The 19,800-nt window shown below is 34.0% G+C and overlaps 1 protein-coding gene and 10 non-coding genes across 11 annotated transcripts in view; 1 reads left to right on the forward strand and 10 right to left on the reverse strand.

Moving 5' to 3' along the window:
• mybpc2b (myosin binding protein Cb) overlaps positions 1–19,800 on the forward strand; it is a 218,292-nt gene that overhangs the window by 130,565 nt on the left and 67,927 nt on the right. The window lies entirely within an intron of this gene.
• On the reverse strand, positions 5,352–5,423 carry trnaw-cca (transfer RNA tryptophan (anticodon CCA)). Its single transcript has one exon. It is a non-coding gene; the product is annotated as a tRNA-Trp (tRNA).
• trnaw-cca (transfer RNA tryptophan (anticodon CCA)) lies at positions 6,180–6,251 on the reverse strand. The gene has a single exon. It is a non-coding gene; the product is annotated as a tRNA-Trp (tRNA).
• On the reverse strand, positions 7,239–7,310 carry trnaw-cca (transfer RNA tryptophan (anticodon CCA)). Its single transcript has one exon. It is a non-coding gene; the product is annotated as a tRNA-Trp (tRNA).
• Positions 7,773–7,844, reverse strand: trnaw-cca (transfer RNA tryptophan (anticodon CCA)). Its single transcript has one exon. It is a non-coding gene; the product is annotated as a tRNA-Trp (tRNA).
• On the reverse strand, positions 8,603–8,674 carry trnaw-cca (transfer RNA tryptophan (anticodon CCA)). Its single transcript has one exon. It is a non-coding gene; the product is annotated as a tRNA-Trp (tRNA).
• On the reverse strand, positions 9,135–9,206 carry trnaw-cca (transfer RNA tryptophan (anticodon CCA)). The gene has a single exon. It is a non-coding gene; the product is annotated as a tRNA-Trp (tRNA).
• trnaw-cca (transfer RNA tryptophan (anticodon CCA)) lies at positions 10,316–10,387 on the reverse strand. The gene has a single exon. It is a non-coding gene; the product is annotated as a tRNA-Trp (tRNA).
• Positions 10,850–10,921, reverse strand: trnaw-cca (transfer RNA tryptophan (anticodon CCA)). Its single transcript has one exon. It is a non-coding gene; the product is annotated as a tRNA-Trp (tRNA).
• On the reverse strand, positions 12,310–12,381 carry trnaw-cca (transfer RNA tryptophan (anticodon CCA)). Its single transcript has one exon. It is a non-coding gene; the product is annotated as a tRNA-Trp (tRNA).
• trnaw-cca (transfer RNA tryptophan (anticodon CCA)) lies at positions 13,377–13,448 on the reverse strand. Its single transcript has one exon. It is a non-coding gene; the product is annotated as a tRNA-Trp (tRNA).

Genomic DNA, 19,800 nt, shown 5'->3' on the forward strand with positions numbered 1-19,800 from the left:
AGGGTTTATATTCAGAGATGGTGTTTTATTCTTTAAGAAGACAATGGCAACTCAATTTGAGGATGAGAATGTAATGCATTAATTAAGATATGAACTAGACTTTAAGCTGTTCTTGAGTGGTGCAGAAGCTGTATAAAGCCCAGCATGAGTGACGTACCAGACAATCAAGATCACTATGTTCAGAATGAAACAATAATCCTGCCTCCTATATATATGACTTAAAAATAAATGCAACCGCAGACGAGATACACGATAAATGTGTCAAGTGAATAGTGTGTGTGTGTGTGTGTGTGTGTGGGGGGGGGGGGGGGGGGGGGGTAATTTATGCATGCAGAAATTTACATTTTAAAAAAATATATTATTTACATAACAAAAAATACATAACATATACAGAATAAACTGTGTATAATATATATATATATATATATATATATATATATATATATATATATATATATATATATATATATATATATATATATATATATATATATATATATATGTTATAATTTATATTTTAAATAAAAAGTCTCTATGAATTAAAGTTCATATCTCATTGTGTAAATGTTTTTTATTACATTTATGCATTTACACTACAATTTACACCCCAAATTACAAACACAGTGAATGTACATTGTGTTTTATTTTGATTAATTGTGCATTTCTATTTATAAACTCTCATTCAATAAAATAAAGTTATATATATATATATATATATATATATATATATATATATATATATTTATATATATATACACACACAGACACACATACACATTACTTAAATAATTTTTTACGTGTAAATAAACAAACAAACAAAAAAAGCGTAAATAATAAATGAATAAATAAATAAATAAATGAAGTCTGATTAAATAATAAATAAATAATGTGTAAATAAACAAACAAATAAATCAATAAAGTGTGAATAAATAATAAATAAATGAATAAACAAATAAAGTGTAAATAAATAGTGTAAACAAATAAATTGTAAATAATTAAACAAATTAAATGTAAATAAATAAAGTTTAAATAAATAATACATAAATAATAAATAAATAGTGTTAATAAATAAACAAATAAAGTGTAAATAAACAAATAAAATTTAAATAAATAGTGTAAATAAATAATACATAAATAATGAATAAATTAACGAATTAATTATTAAATAAAGTGTAAATAAATAATACATAAATAATGTGTAAATAAATAAACAAAATGTAAATTAATAGTTTAAATAAATTTTACATAAATAATAAATAAATGAATGAATTAATTAATTAATAAATAAAGTATAAATCAATAATACATAAATAATAAATAAAGTGTAAGTAAATAAACAAATAAAATGTAAATAAATTAAGTGTTAATAAACAATACATAAATAATAATAAAAAATAAAGAAATAAAGTGTAAATAATAAATGATTAAAGTGTGAATAAATAAAGTGTAAATACATAAATAAAAAATAAATAGATTGTAAATAAATAGTGTAAATAAATAAATAATACATAAATAATGAATGAATAAATAAAGGAAGTGAAAAATAAATGAAGAGTTGATAAATAATGCATAAAAATAAACAAATAAATAAAGTGTAAATAAATAAAGTGTCATAAATAAGTAAATAAATAAAGTATAAATAAACATTTACGGAATAATAAATTAATAAAGTGCAAATAAATAATAATAAATAAAATAATTAATAAATAACAGGCATGCTCCCTGAGGATTTCTGTCAAAATAAAAAAAAGATTTGATGGTGTAATGTTTGTCACGAGATTAAATCATGACAATGAGGTCATTAATACAGTGATGTGATTTTACATTTGTAATCTAAAAAAAGTTTGATTATATTGTGGAGAGGTAAGCATGATCGATCACCCAATGAGGGGGGAGAGCATGTTCTGAGCCCAGCGGCCAATCAGAAATAATACATAACACCTGTTATTCTAGTGATTGGGCCGGAGAGACACCCTTCGTAAGAGAGAGAGCACACACACAGTGAAAGCACAGTGACAAAACACACACACACAAAAACAATAGTTGTAGTAAAAATCGCCACAGCTGAATGAACCGCCAACTCATCCAGCATAAGTTTTATGCAGCGGATGCCCTTCCAGCAGCAACCCAGTACTGGGAAACACCCATACACAGTGATTCACACATCCACTCATACACTTTAGTTCATCCAATTCCCCTATAGTGCGAGTGTTTTGGACTAAGAGGGAAACCGGAGCAGCCGGAGGAAACCCACGCCAAAACGGTGGGAACATGCAAACTCCACACAGAAATGCCAACTGACCCAGCTGAGGCTCGAACCAGCAACCTTCTTGCTGTGAGGTGACAGAGCTAACCACTGAGCCACCAAGCATTGAGATGTCGCGTCCTGACCTGATTCAGTCACTTTATATGCAGGCCGTCACATAAATATGAATCATTATTGCAGGTCAGAAGAGCCCAGTTTATGAAGTGTGTGAGGCCATAAATCTCACTACTGTATATGTGTGGCTGCAAATGAGGTCAATCTGTAGCGCATATATTGCATGCTTGGGTGTGTGTGTGTGTGTGTGTGTTTGTGTGTGTGTGTGTGTTTATGTGTATGTGTATGTGTGTGAAAGAGAAATTCAAGGACATGCACATCACCTGCTGAAACACTCACACACGTCAACAACACTCGACAGAGCAAAACACATCATGATATAAAAAAATAGAACATAGAAACATAGAAAAATACTTCAGCTTAAAATCTAAATTCTGTCTCATAAGGCTTAAATAAGGGACACAATTTTTTAAATATTTCTCACTATTATTAATATAATCCAAATAATTACATTCTCCATGCAATAAGAGAGATGACTTCGCCTCAAATATATTATTTATATTTTAAAATAATATTATGTTATATATTATACGCATACTGTCAAAATATATTGATAAATAGTCAAGACAACAAATATTTTTGTTGCTTTAACTTATTTTAATAAGTTAATCAGGTTTCAACTAATTTTTCTGTTGTGTGCAATGGTTTACAATTTAAGGTTCAATGTCTGTAGTCAGTTTGATTGCTGTGAGTTGAGATGACTGGAAAAGTTCATTTAATTCAACTAATACATTTCTAAGCAATCATTTTTACAGTGAATATATTTTAAATATAAATATAACACTCACCGGCCACTTTATTAGGTACACCTTACTAGTACCAACTTGGACCCCCTTTTGCCTTCAGAACTGCCTTGATCCTTCGTGGCAGAGAGTCAAGAAGATACTGGAAATATTCCTCAGAGATTTTGCTCCATGATGACATGATAGCATCACGCAGTTGCTGCAGATTTGTCGGCTGCACATGCATTATGCGAATCTCCCGTTCCACCACATCCCAAAGGTGCTCTATTGGATTGAGAGCTGGTGACTGTGGAGGCCATTTGAGTACAGTGAACTCATTGTTCATGTTCAAGAAACCAGTCTAAGATGATTTGTGCTTTATGACATTTCTATTCTGCTGATAATAGCCATCAGAAGATGGGCACACTGTGGTCATAAAGGGATGAACATGGTCTGCACTCTGCAGCAATACTCAGGCAGGCTGTGGCGTTGACATGCTCAATTGGTACTAATGGACCCAAAGTGTGCCAAGAAAATATCCCCACACCATTACACCACCACCACCACCAGCCTGAATCGCTGAAACAAGGCAGGATGGATCTATGCTTACATGTTGTTGACACCAAATTCTGACCCGACCATCCGAATGTAGCAGCAGAAATGGAGACAGCTGTATCCTATCACTGGGAAACATCCATACACTACAGTCAATTTTAGCACACCCAATTCACCCGTACCACGTTTTTGGACTTGTGGGGGAAAAAGGAGCACCCGGGGGAAACCCACACGAACACAGGGAGAACATGCAAACTCCACACAGAAATTCTAACTTACTACCCACCTACTGCGCCACACTGTCACCCAATTATGATAATAATAAAAATTTATTAATAAATTAATTAATAGAATATATATAAAATAAATACTCATATTAATAATAGTTATAGTAATAAAATGTTTATCAGAGACAAATATTGAGAATAAATAAAATAAACAAAAATACAATCTTATTCTGCCTTTTTTAAACAAGGGGAAACGAGTTATTAAAGTGAATGTTTATTAAGCTATTTTCCCTGATCAAATCCTTCAAAATGTTCATAAAGAGACTCGTTACAGAACAATTAAGCAGATGAACAGAGTTGTTGTTTGTTTAGTGCAGTATAGACTTATTAGTTTACTTGCTCTTCTTTACAGATTTACTTGATTTACAATTCTCTAATTGACACACGTATCTCTAACCCCAAGTATAAATCAAGTAAATTCATATGTGTGAGCTAATAAAAGCCTTAAACAACTCTGATCAAATGACATGAAGCAACAAGTGAAAGAAGAGTTTTTAAAGTCTCATGCTGACCTCTACTGATGGATTCCTATCATTACAGGAGAAATTATTATTATTATTATTGTTATTATTATTATTATTATTATTATTATTATTATATCTGGAAAAACGTTGCCAATAATACAATTTTATTCACAAATATCCACTGTCCATTCATTGATTAAACTCTACACACAACAGGGTTTACAGTACGTTCTCCAGCCTTTATTTTTTGTAATCGGCATTTTCACTAGTGAACTATGCAGGTTTAATTATTCTTTTTTAATTAACGTAAATAGGTCAAGCAAATAGAATTTCAAACTTAGAGACAAATAAGACAAATAATTAAACTTGCACAGAAATAGAAAAGAGTTTTAGGTCTCATGCTGACCCCTACTGAGGGATTCTCATCATTACAGGAGGATCTATACTGGAAATCACATGAATCATTTGATTTACTACAGTTTTTAGGTAGCTGGTTGCAAACAATTTCTACGGGCTAAATTTAAACAAACAAATTAAATTTAGTTATGTTCAGCTTAATTTATCAGCACATATATATTGCTTACAACCAGTTACCTTAAGTAATAGTAAATCCAATTTTTGATGTTTAAAGGAAAAAAGAGCGGAAAATGAAAATTTTGATCCACTAATTATTATTATTATTATTATTATTATTATTCATTTATTATTTACTTTTTGGCTCAGACCATTTATTAATCCGGGATCACCACAGCGCAATGAACCGCCAGCTTATCCAGCACATTTTTACATAGCAGATTCCCTTCCAGCTGCAACCCATCTCTGGTAATTATTATTATTATTATTATTATTATTATTATTATTATTATTATTATCATTATTAAATAGTGACAGTAAAGATTCACTTCGTTTTATGCTGATTTTAGTGATTGTAATAGTGAACGCTTGACCTCGACGTGAATTGAACACGCAACCTTCTGATCTGGAGTCAGACGCGCTACCATTGCGCCACGAGGTCCAGTCACATCAATTTCGCGCAGTTCCACATCTAAAGTAACATTATTCACTGCAATTCCTTTATGCAGTGTGTTTTTCCTTGTTTTATCCCTTTTTTGCTGTGACTTTATGCAGTGTTTTTGTCCCTTATGCAGTGTTTTCGCTTTTATGCAGTGTTTTCCCAAATGCAGTGATTTTCCGATTTATGCATTGGTTTTTACCTTATGCAGTGTTTTTCCTTTTATGCAGTGATTTTTACCCTTATGCAGTGTTTTTCCTTTTATGCAGTGATTTTTACCCTTATGCAGTGTTTTCCCTTTGTGCTGTGTTTTTTGTTGCTCCAGGAGATCCTGCCACTTCTTAGCAATTTTGCGCAGTGGCAATTCCTTTATGCAGTGTAATTTTCCTTTATGCAGTGTGTTTTTTCTTTATGCAGTGTTTTATCCCTTCATGCAGTTTTCTCTTTTATGCTGTTTCCATTTATGCAGTGTTTGATCCTTTTCTGCAGTGTTTTCCCTTTTATGCAGTGTGTTTTTCCTTGTTTTATCCCTTTTTTGCTGTGATTTTCCCCATTTATGCAGTGTTTGTCCCTTTATGCATTTTTCCCTTTATGCAGTGACTTTATTTTTTTATAGAGTGTTTTTGTGGTGTTTTTCCTTTAAGCAGTTTTTTTTTCAAAATCAGTTGCATTACCTCCTAGTTCTGTAACTTACAGAAGTGTTTGTAACAGGGGAAATTACACAAAGTTGCTAGTCTTTGGGTGTAATAATGAAGGCTTTGACCCCGACGTGATTTGAACACGCAACCTTCTGATCTGGAGTCAGACGCGCTACCGTTGCGCCATGAGGTCCAGTGACAGCACTGCAATTTCGCGCAGTGGCACAAGTAAAGTAAAATTATATGAACAGTGTTTTTTCCTTTTATGCAGTGTTTTCCCCATGCAGTGCTTTTTCCTTTATGGATTTTTTTTCCTTTATGCAGTGTTTTTTTCCCTTATGCAGTGTTTTCCCCATTTATTCAGTGTTTTTTTCCTTTTATGCAGTGTTTTTCCCATTTATTCAGTGTTTTTTTCCTTTTATGCAGTGTTTTCGCCATTTTTGCAGTGCTTTTTCCTTTTATGCAGTGTTTTCCCCATTTATTCAGTGTTTTTTTCCTTTTATGCAGTGTTTTCCCTTCATGCAGTGCTTTTTCCTTTATGGATTTTTTTCCCTTTTTGCAGTGTTTTTTCCCTTATGCAGTGTTTTCCCCATTTATGCAGTGTTTTTTTCCTTTTATGTAGTGTTTTCCCCATTTATGCAGTGCTTTTTCCTTTATGGATTTTCTTTTCCTTTTTGCAGTGTTTTTTCCCTTATGCAGTGTTTTCGCCATTTTTGCAGTGCTTTTTCCTTTTATGCAGTGATTTCCCCATTTATTCAGTGTTTTTTCCTTTTATGCAGTGTTTTCCCTTCATGCAGTGTTTTTTCCTTTATGGATTTTTTTCCTTTATGCAGTGATTTTTACCCTTATGCAGTGTTTTCCCTTTGTGCTGTGTTTTTTGTTGCGCCAGGAGATCCTGCCACTTCTTAGCAATTTTGCGCAGTGGCAATTGCTTTATGCAGTGTAATTTTCCTTTATGCAGTGTGTTTTTTCTTTATGCAGTGTTTTATCCCTTCATGCAGTTTTCTCCTTTATGCTGTATTTTTTTTCTTTATGCAGTTTTTTTCAAAATCAGCTGCATTACCTTGTAGTTCTGTAACTCACAGAAGTATTTGTAACGGGAAATCACACAAAGTTAATACACTCTATTGGCCGCATTATAAAGTGTGTTGCCAATCTTTGGGTGTAATAATAAAGGATTTGACCCCGACGTGATTTGAACACGCAACCTTCTGATCTGGAGTCAGACGCGCTACTATTGCGCCACGAGGTCCTGTCACATTACATCAATTTTGTGCAGTCGCACATGTAAAGTAACATTATTCACAGCAATTCTTTTATGCAGTGTGTTTACCTTTTTGTGCAGTGATTTTCCTTTTATGCTGTTTTATGCTGTTTTTCTCTGTATGCAGTGTTTTCCCCATTTATGCAGTGTTTGATCCTTTTCTGCAGTGTTTCCCCTTTTATGCAGTGTGTTTTTCCTTGTTTTATCCCTTTTTTGCTGTGATTTTCCCCATTTATGCAGTGTTTGTCCTTTTATGCATTTTTCCCTTTATGCAGTGTTTGCAGTGACTTTTTTTTTTATACAGTGTGTTTTTGTGGTGTTTTTCCTTTAAGCAGGTTTTTTTTTTCCAAAATCAGTTGCATTACCTCCTAGTTCTGTAACTTACAGAAGTGTTTGTAACAGGGGAAATCACACAAAGTTGCTAGTCTTTGGGTGTAATAATGAAGGCTTTGACCCCGACGTGATTTGAACACGCAACCTTCTGATCTGGAGTCAGACGCGCTACCGTTGCGCCACGAGGTCCAGTCACAGCAAAGCAGTTTCGCGCAGTGGCACAAGTAAAGTAACATTATATGAACAGTGTTTTTTCCTTTTATGCAGCGTTTTCGCCATTTATGCAGTGCTTTTTCCTTTGTGGATTTTTTTTCCTTTATGCAGTGTTTTTTTTCCCTTATGCAGTGTTTTCCCCATTTATTCAGTGTTTTTTTTTTCCTTTTATGCAGTGTTTTCCCCTTTATGCAGTGCTTTTTCCTTTATGGATTTTCTTTTCCTTTTTGCAGTGTTTTTTCCTTTTATGTAGTGTTTTTACCATTTTTGCAGTGCTTTTTCCTTTTATGCAGTGATTTCCCCATTTATTCAGTGTTTTTTCCTTTTATGCAGTGTTTTCCCTTTATGCAGTGTTTTTTCCTTTATGGATTTTTTTCCTTTATGCAGTGATTTTTACCCTTATGCAGTGTTTTCCCTTTGTGCTGTGTTTTTTGTTGCGCCAGGAGATCCTGCCACTTCTTAGCAATTTTGCGCAGTGGCAATTGCTTTATGTAGTGTAATTTTCCTTTATGCAGTGTGTTTTTTCTTTATGCAGTGTTTTATCCCTTCATGCAGTTTTCTCCTTTATGCTGTATTTTTTTTCTTTATGCAGTTTTTTTCAAAATCAGCTGCATTACCTTGTAGTTCTGTAACTTACAGAAGTATTTGTAACGGGAAATCACACAAAGTTAATACACTCTATTGGCCGCATTATAAAGTGTGTTGCCAATCTTTGGGTGTAATAATAAAGGATTTGACCCCGACGTGATTTGAACACGCAACTTTCTGATCTGGAGTCAGACGCGCTACCATTGCGCCACGAGGTCCTGTCACATTACATCAATTTTGTGCAGTCGCACATGTAAAGTAACATCATTCACAGCAATTCTTTTATGCAGTGTGTTTTCCCTTTTGTGCAGTGATTTTCCTTTTATGCTGTTTTATGCTGTTTTTCTCTGTATGCAGTGTTTTCCCCATTTATGCAGTGTTTGATCCTTTTCTGCAGTGTTTCCCCTTTTATGCAGTGTGTTTTCCTTGTTTTATCCTTTTTTGCTGTGATTTTCCCCATTTATGCAGTGTTTGTCCTTTTATGCATTTTTCCCTTTATGCAGTGTTTGCAGTGACTTTATTTTTTTATACAGTGTGTTTTTGTGGTGTTTTTCCTTTAAGCAGTTTTTTTTTTTCAAAATCAGTTGCATTACCTCCTAGTTCTGTAACTTACGGAAGTGTTTGTAACAGGGGAAATCACACAAAGTTGCTAGCCTTTGGGTGTAATAATGAAGGCTTTGACCCCGACGTGATTTGAACACGCAACCTTCTGATCTGGAGTCAGACGCGCTACCGTTGCGCCACGAGGTCCTGCCACAGCAAAGCAGTTTTGCGCAGTGGCACAAGTAAAGTAAAATTATATGAACAGTGTTTTTTCCTTTTATGCAGTGTTTTCCCATTTATGCAGTGCTTTTTCCTTTATGGATTTTTTTTCCTTTTTGCAGTGTTTTTTTCCCTTATGCAGTGTTTTCGCCATTTATGCAGTGCTTTTTCCTTTATGGATTTTTTTTCCTTTATGCAGTGTTTTTTTCCCTTATGCAGTGTTTTCCCCATTTATTCAGTGTTTTTTTCCTTTTATGCAGTGTTTTTCCCATTTATTCAGTGTTTTTTTCCTTTTATGCAGTGTTTTCGCCATTTTTGCAGTGCTTTTTCCTTTTATGCAGTGTTTTCCCCATTTATTCAGTGTTTTTTTCCTTTTATGCAATGTTTTCCCCTTTATGCAGTGCTTTTTCCTTTATGGATTTTTTTCCCTTTTTGCAGTGTTTTTTCCCTTATGCAGTGTTTTCCCCATTTATGCAGTGTTTTTTTCCTTTTATGCAGTGTTTTCCCCATTTATGCAGTGTTTTTTTCCTTTTATGCAGTGTTTTCCCCATTTATGCAGTGCTTTTTCCTTTATGGATTTTCTTTTCCTTTTTGCAGTGTTTTTTCCCTTATGCAGTGTTTTCGCCATTTTTGCAGTGCTTTTTCCTTTTATGCAGTGATTTCCCCATTTATTCAGTGTTTTTTCCTTTTATGCAGTGTTTTCCCTTCATGCAGTGTTTTTTCCTTTATGGATTTTTTTCCTTTATGCAGTGATTTTTACCCTTATGCAGTGTTTTCCCTTTGTGCTGTGTTTTTTGTTGCGCCAGGAGATCCTGCCACTTCTTAGCAATTTTGCGCAGTGGCAATTGCTTTATGTAGTGTAATTTTCCTTTATGCAGTGTGTTTTTTCTTTATGCAGTGTTTTATCCCTTCATGCAGTTTTCTCCTTTATGCTGTATTTTTTTTCTTTATGCAGTTTTTTTCAAAATCAGCTGCATTACCTTGTAGTTCTGTAACTTACAGAAGTATTTGTAACGGGAAATCACACAAAGTTAATACACTCTATTGGCCGCATTATAAAGTGTGTTGCCAATCTTTGGGTGTAATAATAAAGGATTTGACCCCGACGTGATTTGAACACGCAACTTTCTCATCTGGAGTCAGACGCGCTACCATTGCGCCACGAGGTCCTGTCACATTACATCAATTTTGTGCAGTCGCACATGTAAAGTAACATCATTCACAGCAATTCTTTTATGCAGTGTGTTTTCCCTTTTGTGCAGTGATTTTCCTTTTATGCTGTTTTATGCTGTTTTTCTCTGTATGCAGTGTTTTCCCCATTTATGCAGTGTTTGATCCTTTTCTGCAGTGTTTCCCCTTTTATGCAGTGTGTTTTTCCTTGTTTTATCCCTTTTTTGCTGTGATTTTCCCCATTTATGCAGTGTTTGTCCTTTTATGCATTTTTCCCTTTATGCAGTGTTTGCAGTGACTTTTTTTTTTATACAGTGTGTTTTTGTGGTGTTTTTCCTTTAAGCAGGTTTTTTTTTTCCAAAATCAGTTGCATTACCTCCTAGTTCTGTAACTTACAGAAGTGTTTGTAACAGGGGAAATCACACAAAGTTGCTAGTCTTTGGGTGTAATAATGAAGGCTTTGACCCCGACGTGATTTGAACACGCAACCTTCTGATCTGGAGTCAGACGCGCTACCGTTGCGCCACGAGGTCCAGTCACAGCAAAGCAATTTCGCGCAGTGGCACAAGTAAAGTAACATTATATGAACAGTGTTTTTTCCTTTTATGCAGCGTTTTCGCCATTTATGCAGTGCTTTTTCCTTTGTGGATTTTTTTTCCCTTATGCAGTGTTTTTTTTCCCTTATGCAGTGTTTTCCCCATTTATTCAGTGTTTTTTTCCTTTTATGCAGTGTTTTCCCCTTTATGCAGTGCTTTTTCCTTTATGGATTTTTTTCCCTTTTTGCAGTGTTTTTTCCCTTATGCAGTGTTTTCCCCAATTATGCAGTGTTTTTTTCCTTTTATGTAGTGTTTTTACCATTTATGCAGTGCTTTTTCCTTTATGGATTTTCTTTTCCTTTTTGCAGCGTTTTTTCCCTTATGCAGTGTTTTCCCCATTTATTCAGTGTTTTTTTCCTTTTATGCAGTGTTTTCCCCATTTATTCAGTGTTTTTTTCCTTTTATGCAGTGTTTTCCCCTTTATGCAGTGTTTTTTTCCTTTTATGCAGTGTTTTCCCCTTTATGCAGTGCTTTTTCCTTTATGGATTTTTTTCCCTTTTTGCAGTGTTTTTCCCCTTATGCAGTGTTTTCCCCATTTATGCAGTGTTTTTTCCTTTTATGTAGTGTTTTTACCATTTATGCAGTGCTTTTTCCTTTATGGATTTTCTTTTCCTTTTTGCAGTGTTTTTTCCCTTATGCAGTGTTTTCGCCATTTTTGCAGTGCTTTTTCCTTTTATGCAGTGATTTCCCCATTTATTCAGTGTTTTTTTCCTTTTATGCAGTGTTTTCCCTTTAAGCAGTGTTTTTTCCTTTATGGATTTTTTCCTTTATGCAGTGATTTTTACCCTTATGCAGTGTTTTCCCTTTGTGCTGTGTTTTTTGTTGCTCCAGGAGATCCTGCCACTTCTTAGCAATTTTGCGCAGTGGCAATTCCTTTATGCAGTGTAATTTTCCTTTATTTTAAATTTAAATTTCCTTAATTTTCCTATATTCACAGCAATTCTTTTATGCAGTGTGTTTTCCCTTTTGTGCAGTGATTTTCATTTTATGCTGTTTTATGCTGTTTTTCTCTGTATGCAGTGTTTTCCCCATTTATGCAGTGTTTGATCCTTTTCTGCAGTGTTTCCCCTTTTATGCAGTGTGTTTTTCCTTGTTTTATCCTTTTTTGCTGTGATTTTCCCCATTTATGCAGTGTTTGTCCTTTTATGCAGTGTTTGCAGTGACTTTATTTTTTTATACAGTGTGTTTTTGTGGTGTTTTTCCTTTAAGCAGTTTTTTTTTTCAAAATCAGTTGCATTACCTCCTAGTTCTGTAACTTACGGAAGTGTTTGTAACAGGGGAAATCACACAAAGTTGCTAGCCTTTGGGTGTAATAATGAAGGCTTTGACCCCGATGTGATTTGAACACGCAACCTTCTGATCTGGAGTCAGACGCGCTACCGTTGCGCCACGAGGTCCTGCCACAGCAAAGCAGCTTTGCGCAGTGGCACAAGTAAAGTAAAATTATATGAACAGTGTTTTTTCCTTTTATGCAGTGTTTTCCCATTTATGCAGTGCTTTTTCCTTTATGGATTTTTTTTCCTTTTTGCAGTGTTTTTTTCCCTTATGCAGTGTTTTCCCCATTTATTCAGTGTTTTTTTTCCTTTTATGCAGTGTTTTCCCCATTTATTCAGTGTTTTTTTCCTTTTATGCAGTGTTTTCGCCATTTTTGCAGTGCTTTTTCCTTTTATGCAGTGTTTTCCCCATTTATTCAGTGTTTTTTTCCTTTTATGCAGTGTTTTCCCCTTTATGCAGTGCTTTTTCCTTTATGGATTTTTTTTCCCTTTTTGCAGTGTTTTTTCCCTTATGCAGTGTTTTCCCCATTTATGCAGTGTTTTATTCCTTTTATGCAGTGTTTTCCCCATTTATGCAGTGCTTTTTCCTTTATGGATTTTCTTTTCCTTTTTGCACTGTTTTTTCCCTTATGCAGTGTTTTCGCCATTTTTGCAGTGCTTTTTCCTTTTATGCTGTGATTTCCCCATTTATTCAGTGTTTTTTCCTTTTATGCAGTGTTTTCCCTTTATGCAGTGTTTTTTCCTTTATGGATTTTTTTCCTTTATGCAGTGATTTTTACCCTTATGCAGTGTTTTCCCTTTGTGCTGTGTTTTTTTTGTTGCGCCAGGAGATCCTGCCACTTCTTAGCAATTTTGCGCAGTGGCAATTGCTTTATGCAGTGTAATTTTCCTTTATGCAGTGTGTTTTTTCTTTATGCAGTGTTTTATCCCTTCATGCAGTTTTCTCCTTTATGCTGTATTTTTTTTCTTTATGCAGTTTTTTTCAAAATCAGCTGCATTACCTTGTAGTTCTGTAACTCACAGAAGTATTTGTAACGGGAAATCACACAAAGTTAATACACTCTATTGGCCGCATTATAAAGTGTGTTGCAAATCTTTGGGTGTAATAATAAAGGATTTGACCCCGACGTGATTTGAACACGCAACCTTCTGATCTGGAGTCAGACGCGCTACTATTGCGCCACGAGGTCCTGTCACATTACATTAATTTTGTGCAGTGGCACATGTAAAGTAACATTATTCACAGCAATTCTTTTATGCAGTGTGTTTTCCTTTTTGTGCAGTGATTTTCATTTTATGCTGTTTTATGCTGTTTTTCCCTGTATGCAGTGTTTTCCCCATTTTTGCAGTGTTTGATCCTTTTCTGCAGTGTTTTCCCTTTTATGCAGTGTGTTTTTCCTTGTTTTATCCCTTTTTTGCTGTGATTTTCCCCATTTATGCAGTGTTTGTCCTTTTATGCATTTTTCCCTTTATGCAGTGTTTGCAGTGACTTTATTTTTTTATACAGTGTGTTTTGTGCAGTGTTTTTCCTTTAAGCAGTTTTTTTTCAAAATCAGTTGCATTACCTCCTAGTTCTGTAACTTACAGAAGTGTTTGTAACAGGGGAAATCACACAAAGTTGCTAGTCTTTGGGTGTAATAATGAAGGCTTTGATGAATTTGTTCAGATGAATTGTTCAACACAAAACTAGCAATGTGAGCTTACATAGTTATGTTATGGTTTTAATTTTCGGGACTTTAAGCTGTTTTTTTCAGCAGATTTGGCACTTCCATTAAACGTTTTACGTGTTATTTCAAAATTTGCATAACACATGGCTAATGTCTGTTTTTTTTACAGTCATTAGGATACATTTTGTGCTCAACAGAGGAAAGAATCTTAAACTGGTTCGGAACAGGGATGAGCAAATATTGTTGGCAGATTTTTGATTTATGCGTGAACCACCCCTTTAATGATCACAGGTCACATGTTTCAGCTGAATATATGGTGGCGGTCATTAATGATGGTGTAAAAGTAAACTGGATTACTTACAAATCATGAGGCAGATTTTTCGGATTGTTTCTGTTCACCAGACGTGCTGTCCAGGTTCAACAAGCACCGATCACTTCACACACACACACCAGATATGGGATGAGAACTCTATTAATAAAATCAGCATGAGCTCGGGAATATGAGTTGAGTTTCAAACTCGTGGGGGATTAAGCGAATTCAGCAGCAATGGCCAAATTAGGCTAAATATCTGTTCATTTGGTATACACAAGTTATTTTCTCCAAAACAAGGTGTGTTCTCCTGATGCAAAAATAGATGTTAAAGGGCACCTAGGTTACCCCTTTTTTCAGATTTAATATAAGTCTTTTGCGTCTCTAGAATGTGTATATAAAGTTTCAGATCAAAACACCCATCAGATCTTTCATTATACCTTTTACAAGATGCTGTTTTATACTGATTTCCAGCAGGGGGTGGTTTTGTCGTACTGCGCCTTTAAGACGAGTCTTTCCCGCCTACTCTTTCTACATGTCTCCTCCCTCAGCTGCGTCAGGCAACAGACAGACTTAAAGGAAGAAGATCTCACGTAGCGTTTGTGAGATACTACAGTAAGAACTAACCTTTACTAATCAGTATTGTGGAGTTGCATTGATGAGTCACACACAATATCGTTACAAAGTTAACGCGCGCGCTGATCCTAGCGAACAGAACAGACCTTTTATTCCCGGTTGCTTTGCGTATGTCTGCCTGGTCTTGTTGATATATACAGGTGACTACCGGAACATGTTAATGCGCGCAGCTGTCAATCAATTCGGTGGGCGGGGGGATCGCACACCTACGTAATGGTGCGATCGATTTGAAAACAGCTCCAATTGGCCAACCCTTTTTTTTGTAGTTAAATTGAAAAAAAAGGACTGGGTGTGTTCATATCCACCCCAGTATGACCGTCTATACACTATACCAACACACAGATCTGTCCAAACAGCTTGAAAAGTAGATTTTTTACCATAGGTGCCCTTTAAATTACCTGTTTACCTGCTGAAAATGGACACAGTGATCTGACATTTAGTTTTTTTATTTGCATTTTTATGCGCATTTATTTTATTTACAATAATTTACTTACACAGTATGTCCAGATTTCGGGACAGTTTTAATTAAGCTCAATCTCAGTGTCGGATTAATTATAGAAAAAATATATCTTTTTTTTTCCCTTTGTAATAAAAAGTATTTTTTATAAAAGTAAAAAAATGCTTTTTAAATTTAATATATAATTTTTTTATTTCACCTAACAGAAACAAATGGAACATTACAATAATATTTAGCTGGTTTCACAACTTTTAAAAAGTCATGGTCATGTGCTTACCTATTTAGAGTTTCTAGAAAAATGTTCCCTTTATTTACCTGTCAAACAGTATATGGTGGTAATAATGCTATTCCTCAGAGCTTAAGAAATTATTAGAAAATGATATAGCTCAAATTACAAACTTGGATTTTAGTCTTAAATTGGAAGGTATAAATATAAAAAATATATATATATAATAATCATCTTAGAATGATTTGCCGGATTGTCAGTGTTCCTTCAGCCTTTAGGTTTTGGAGATCACAATTTCAAGATGTCAACTAAAAGGAGACTTACAGATTTCCAAAGTTTTTGTATAACAAATAAAATGAGAGAGGTATCATTTAAAATGCTCATCATATTTATCCTGTGAAACAGGTCAATGCCAATTTTTGTAAAGATGTTGATTTAAAATGTGCTTTCTTTAATGATAATGAAGAGAGTATTGTTTAATTTTATGATTGTATTTATACACAATTGTTTTGGTGTGATCTTTTTTTTGTTGTTGTTGTTGTTGTTGTTAAGCTTGTTGTTGTTGTTTTTTGTTGTTGTTTTTTGTTGTTGTTGTTGTTAAGTACGAATATCGCATTAGAATTCAAGATGTTTTATTTTTTATGAGAATTCAGTCGACTTTAAAATTTGGTATATTGTTAATTTGCTCATTATATATGGAACATTTACATTCATTCGTTCATTTTCTTTTCGGCTTAGTCCCTTTATTTATCTGGGGTCGCCACAGCGGAATGAACCGCCAACTTATCCAGTGCATGTTTTATGCAGCAGATGCCCTTCCAGCTGCAACCCATCACTGAAAAAATATGGAAATTTTTCATAATTTTTATTCATAAATGTAAATAGGCAGTGAAAAAAAACTAATTTTACTCACTTTAAAATAGAAATAGATCATTAACTATGTACGATAAAAGAAACAAAAAAAAAACAAAGCAAAAAGAGCTGTTAATTATTTTAAATCCTTAAATTTTATTTTTGAATAATTGTAATTTTTTTCTTTTCTTTTTTTATTGTTTTATTTTGATGTCTATATAATGTTATTATTGCCCTTGTATGTATGCCCTGTGTTCTAAAATTGCAATAATATTAAAAAAGAGTTGATAACAGCATATCGAGTAACAAGAAAGGAAAAGAGGGGAAACGGAAAGCAATATATCTTTTAAAATACCTGTTTTTATTATAATGACAATAAACAGTGACTAAAATTAGAAGATAAATAAATACATTTACATAGAAACAGCATGATTACTGATTACAGCAGGTGCATCAACACCAGACAATAAAAACTCATGAAATCTAACAGCAAGTCATAACTTTTGTTGTTAATTTTCAGGGCTTCAATTTCTTTTAAAAATAAATTAATTTAATTGTGGTATGCCTTTAGCAAATTTAACAAAATGTAAACATTTACAATAATTATTTTGTGTTTGAATAAGTGGTATAAACGAAACCTGCAAAAACTATAAATATTCAAATAAATTAATTTATTAAATAATATATGTACAAATCCCTGCATAAATAAAACAATAAATAAATAAATAAATAAATATACAAATTCCAGCATAAATAAAATAACAAATAAATAAATATACAAATTCCTGCATAAATTTAAAAAAGGCAAATAAATGAATTACAAAACACACAAATTCCTCCATAAATAAAACATAAACAGAATAAATATATAAATCTATTTTATATATTTTATTTATTTATTTATTAATTGTTTTATTTATGCAGGAATTTGTGTATTTATTTATTTATTCATTTAATTGCGTATTTATTTATTCATTGTTTTATTAATGCAGGAATTTGCGTATTTATTAATTTAATAATTTATTTGCATATTTATTTATGCAGGCATTTGTGTATTTATTTACTAATTTATTTATTTATTTGTTGTTTTTGTCGTCCATACAAGTGCACTTAAAGAAACTTTTGTATACTGAAATGTAGTATTACTTTAATTCTTCTTCTAACTTTTTACAAAAAAGGCTTTAAAAACTACTGAAGTTGCATATATTATATATACTTTTATTGCTGGGTTTCATGTAGAAGTTTCCTGTCACGCGAGAATGACCAATCGTGTCGTTGTATATTTTGACGAACAGCATTATTACCCAATCATAACTCTGCATGGATTTACCTGCAGTTGAGAAGGCGGGGCTTGGCGTCTCATGCGCGCGGAGCGGACGTCGGACGCGGTTTGCTGTAGTTTGCTGCAAAATAAAAACATGAAATCAACGCTAGAATGTATGTTAAAAGAAGTATTACAACTTACTGGAAGAGTAATGTGTCGAGTAATTGCTGAATCAGCGTTTCAAAAGCGGAAATAGGTAAACAAAGTTGCCATAATGTAAGCTAGTTAATTACCTGTTAGGATTTTACTTACCTGAGATTCTCAGAGAATCTTCTCACGATCATGACTCGACAAGTTAGCAAGAAAAATATAACTGTAGACTTGAATATATGCTAAATATATATATATTATTTTATATTCTAAAATATTTTTAAGTGCTATGTTATTTTAGTGTTTTGATAAATGTATATTCAAAACAATTAAGGCAGCCTGTTACGATTTATATTTAATTTGGAGTAAATACATGATTATATATAGTAAATTTAGCTTGTATTCAATAATTTCAATACTAAATATATTCATTTATATATAACTATATTTATTTATAACTAATGTAAATTAAAATGTAAATAATTTAAAAAGCAGTTAAACAAACAATGTTTGTAACATGTATTTAAAAGCTTTACTTAAAAATACATTATTTATTATATATACTTTTTTAATGCGCTGTAAAAAAAAATACTGGCTTCCATGCAAATCGATCAAGTTAACAAATTTACTAGTTTAAGTAAACTGAACATATAACAATAAAGTCCCACAAAAACTGAAGAATGTTGTTATTTCAACTCATTTTAATTAAGTAGTTTGAGCAAGCAGCAAAAGTCCATACTCATTCTGAAAACATAGCTCTATGTACATTTCTGTAGATTGCGAAATTATGTAGCCAGAGGTACATATGGCTGCATTTCGTGTTTAAAACCAATGCTATGGGGAGGTATGATGATGTTCCTTTTCACGTTTACCAGCTGACCACTTACATCTGTATGGACAGCTTTCCCGCTGTTGTCCAGTGGCTCAGCACATACGTCAGTGGACTTGAGATGCAGAGAAGAACTAACTGTGACAATGGGATTTGAGTTCGGTCAAGAATGGTTCCAGAAAGCAGGTAAGACAAAAACAGAATCCAAAAAATAAGCATGGTGAATAAAAGGGTGAGAATGTGGTAAAATCTGAAAACGTGGTAAAAATCAGGCGAGGGCTTTTCTTTTTCTGGATTGCTTTTTAAAACTGTTGGTTGGGTTTCAGGTAGTAGGTTGGCTGGTTCAGTGCTTAATTTGTGAATTGCGAGGTCCCAGAACAGATCTGGGTAAAGGATCCAGCATGTTACCCGAGGAGGGAGAGGTGTCGCGGGCGAAATTGAACAGAGTTGGGGAGTCGCGGTAGAAAGTGCAGAGCAGAAGGGCAGGTGAGGAAGGGGACTGGTAAAATGAGGTGCTGGATCAGTTTTCAGGGGTTCCGGATCCAGCTTGTTCTGGCACAAATAAGGCCTTGGCGAGTCAGTCTGTGCTTTCAAAAACACTATCGGTTGGGCTTAGAGAAGGAGGAGGGTGAGTCATTCGATCGCTCAGTCAGTCAGTTGACAGCGGCCTTTATGTGACAAGTGCAGGCGCAAATGGCACTCGCGAGAAAAAATTGAGATTTCAAAAAGTGCACACAGCGGCCTGTGGTGGATTTGTGAAAACAAAAACTACAAAAAAAAAAGTGTACCTCCTCCTTCGGTGCTCTCCAGAAATGCAGATAGGGGTACGTTTTCAGAATGAACCAGGGTTGCAAAAGTCATTTTGAGTGTACTGTATAAAAATTTCGAGGACCAATCACCCTACACTCAAAAACATGATGTTTGCTGCTTATTCAAAATGGTTATTTAAAATAAAACAAGACCATTATTGAGTTAATGGGCAGCGCAGTGGGTAGCACGTTCGCCTCACAGCAAGAAGGTTGCTGGGTCGCTAGTTTGAGCCTAGGCTCAGTTGGGGTTTCTGTGTGGAGTTTGCATGTTCTCCCTGCGTTCGCGTGGGTTTCCTCAGGGTGCTCTGGTTTCCCCCACAGTCCAAAGACATGCGGTACAGG

This window comes from Danio rerio, chromosome 24 (assembly GCF_049306965.1).
Source record: "Danio rerio strain Tuebingen ecotype United States chromosome 24, GRCz12tu, whole genome shotgun sequence".
Lineage (NCBI taxonomy): Eukaryota > Metazoa > Chordata > Actinopteri > Cypriniformes > Danionidae > Danio > Danio rerio.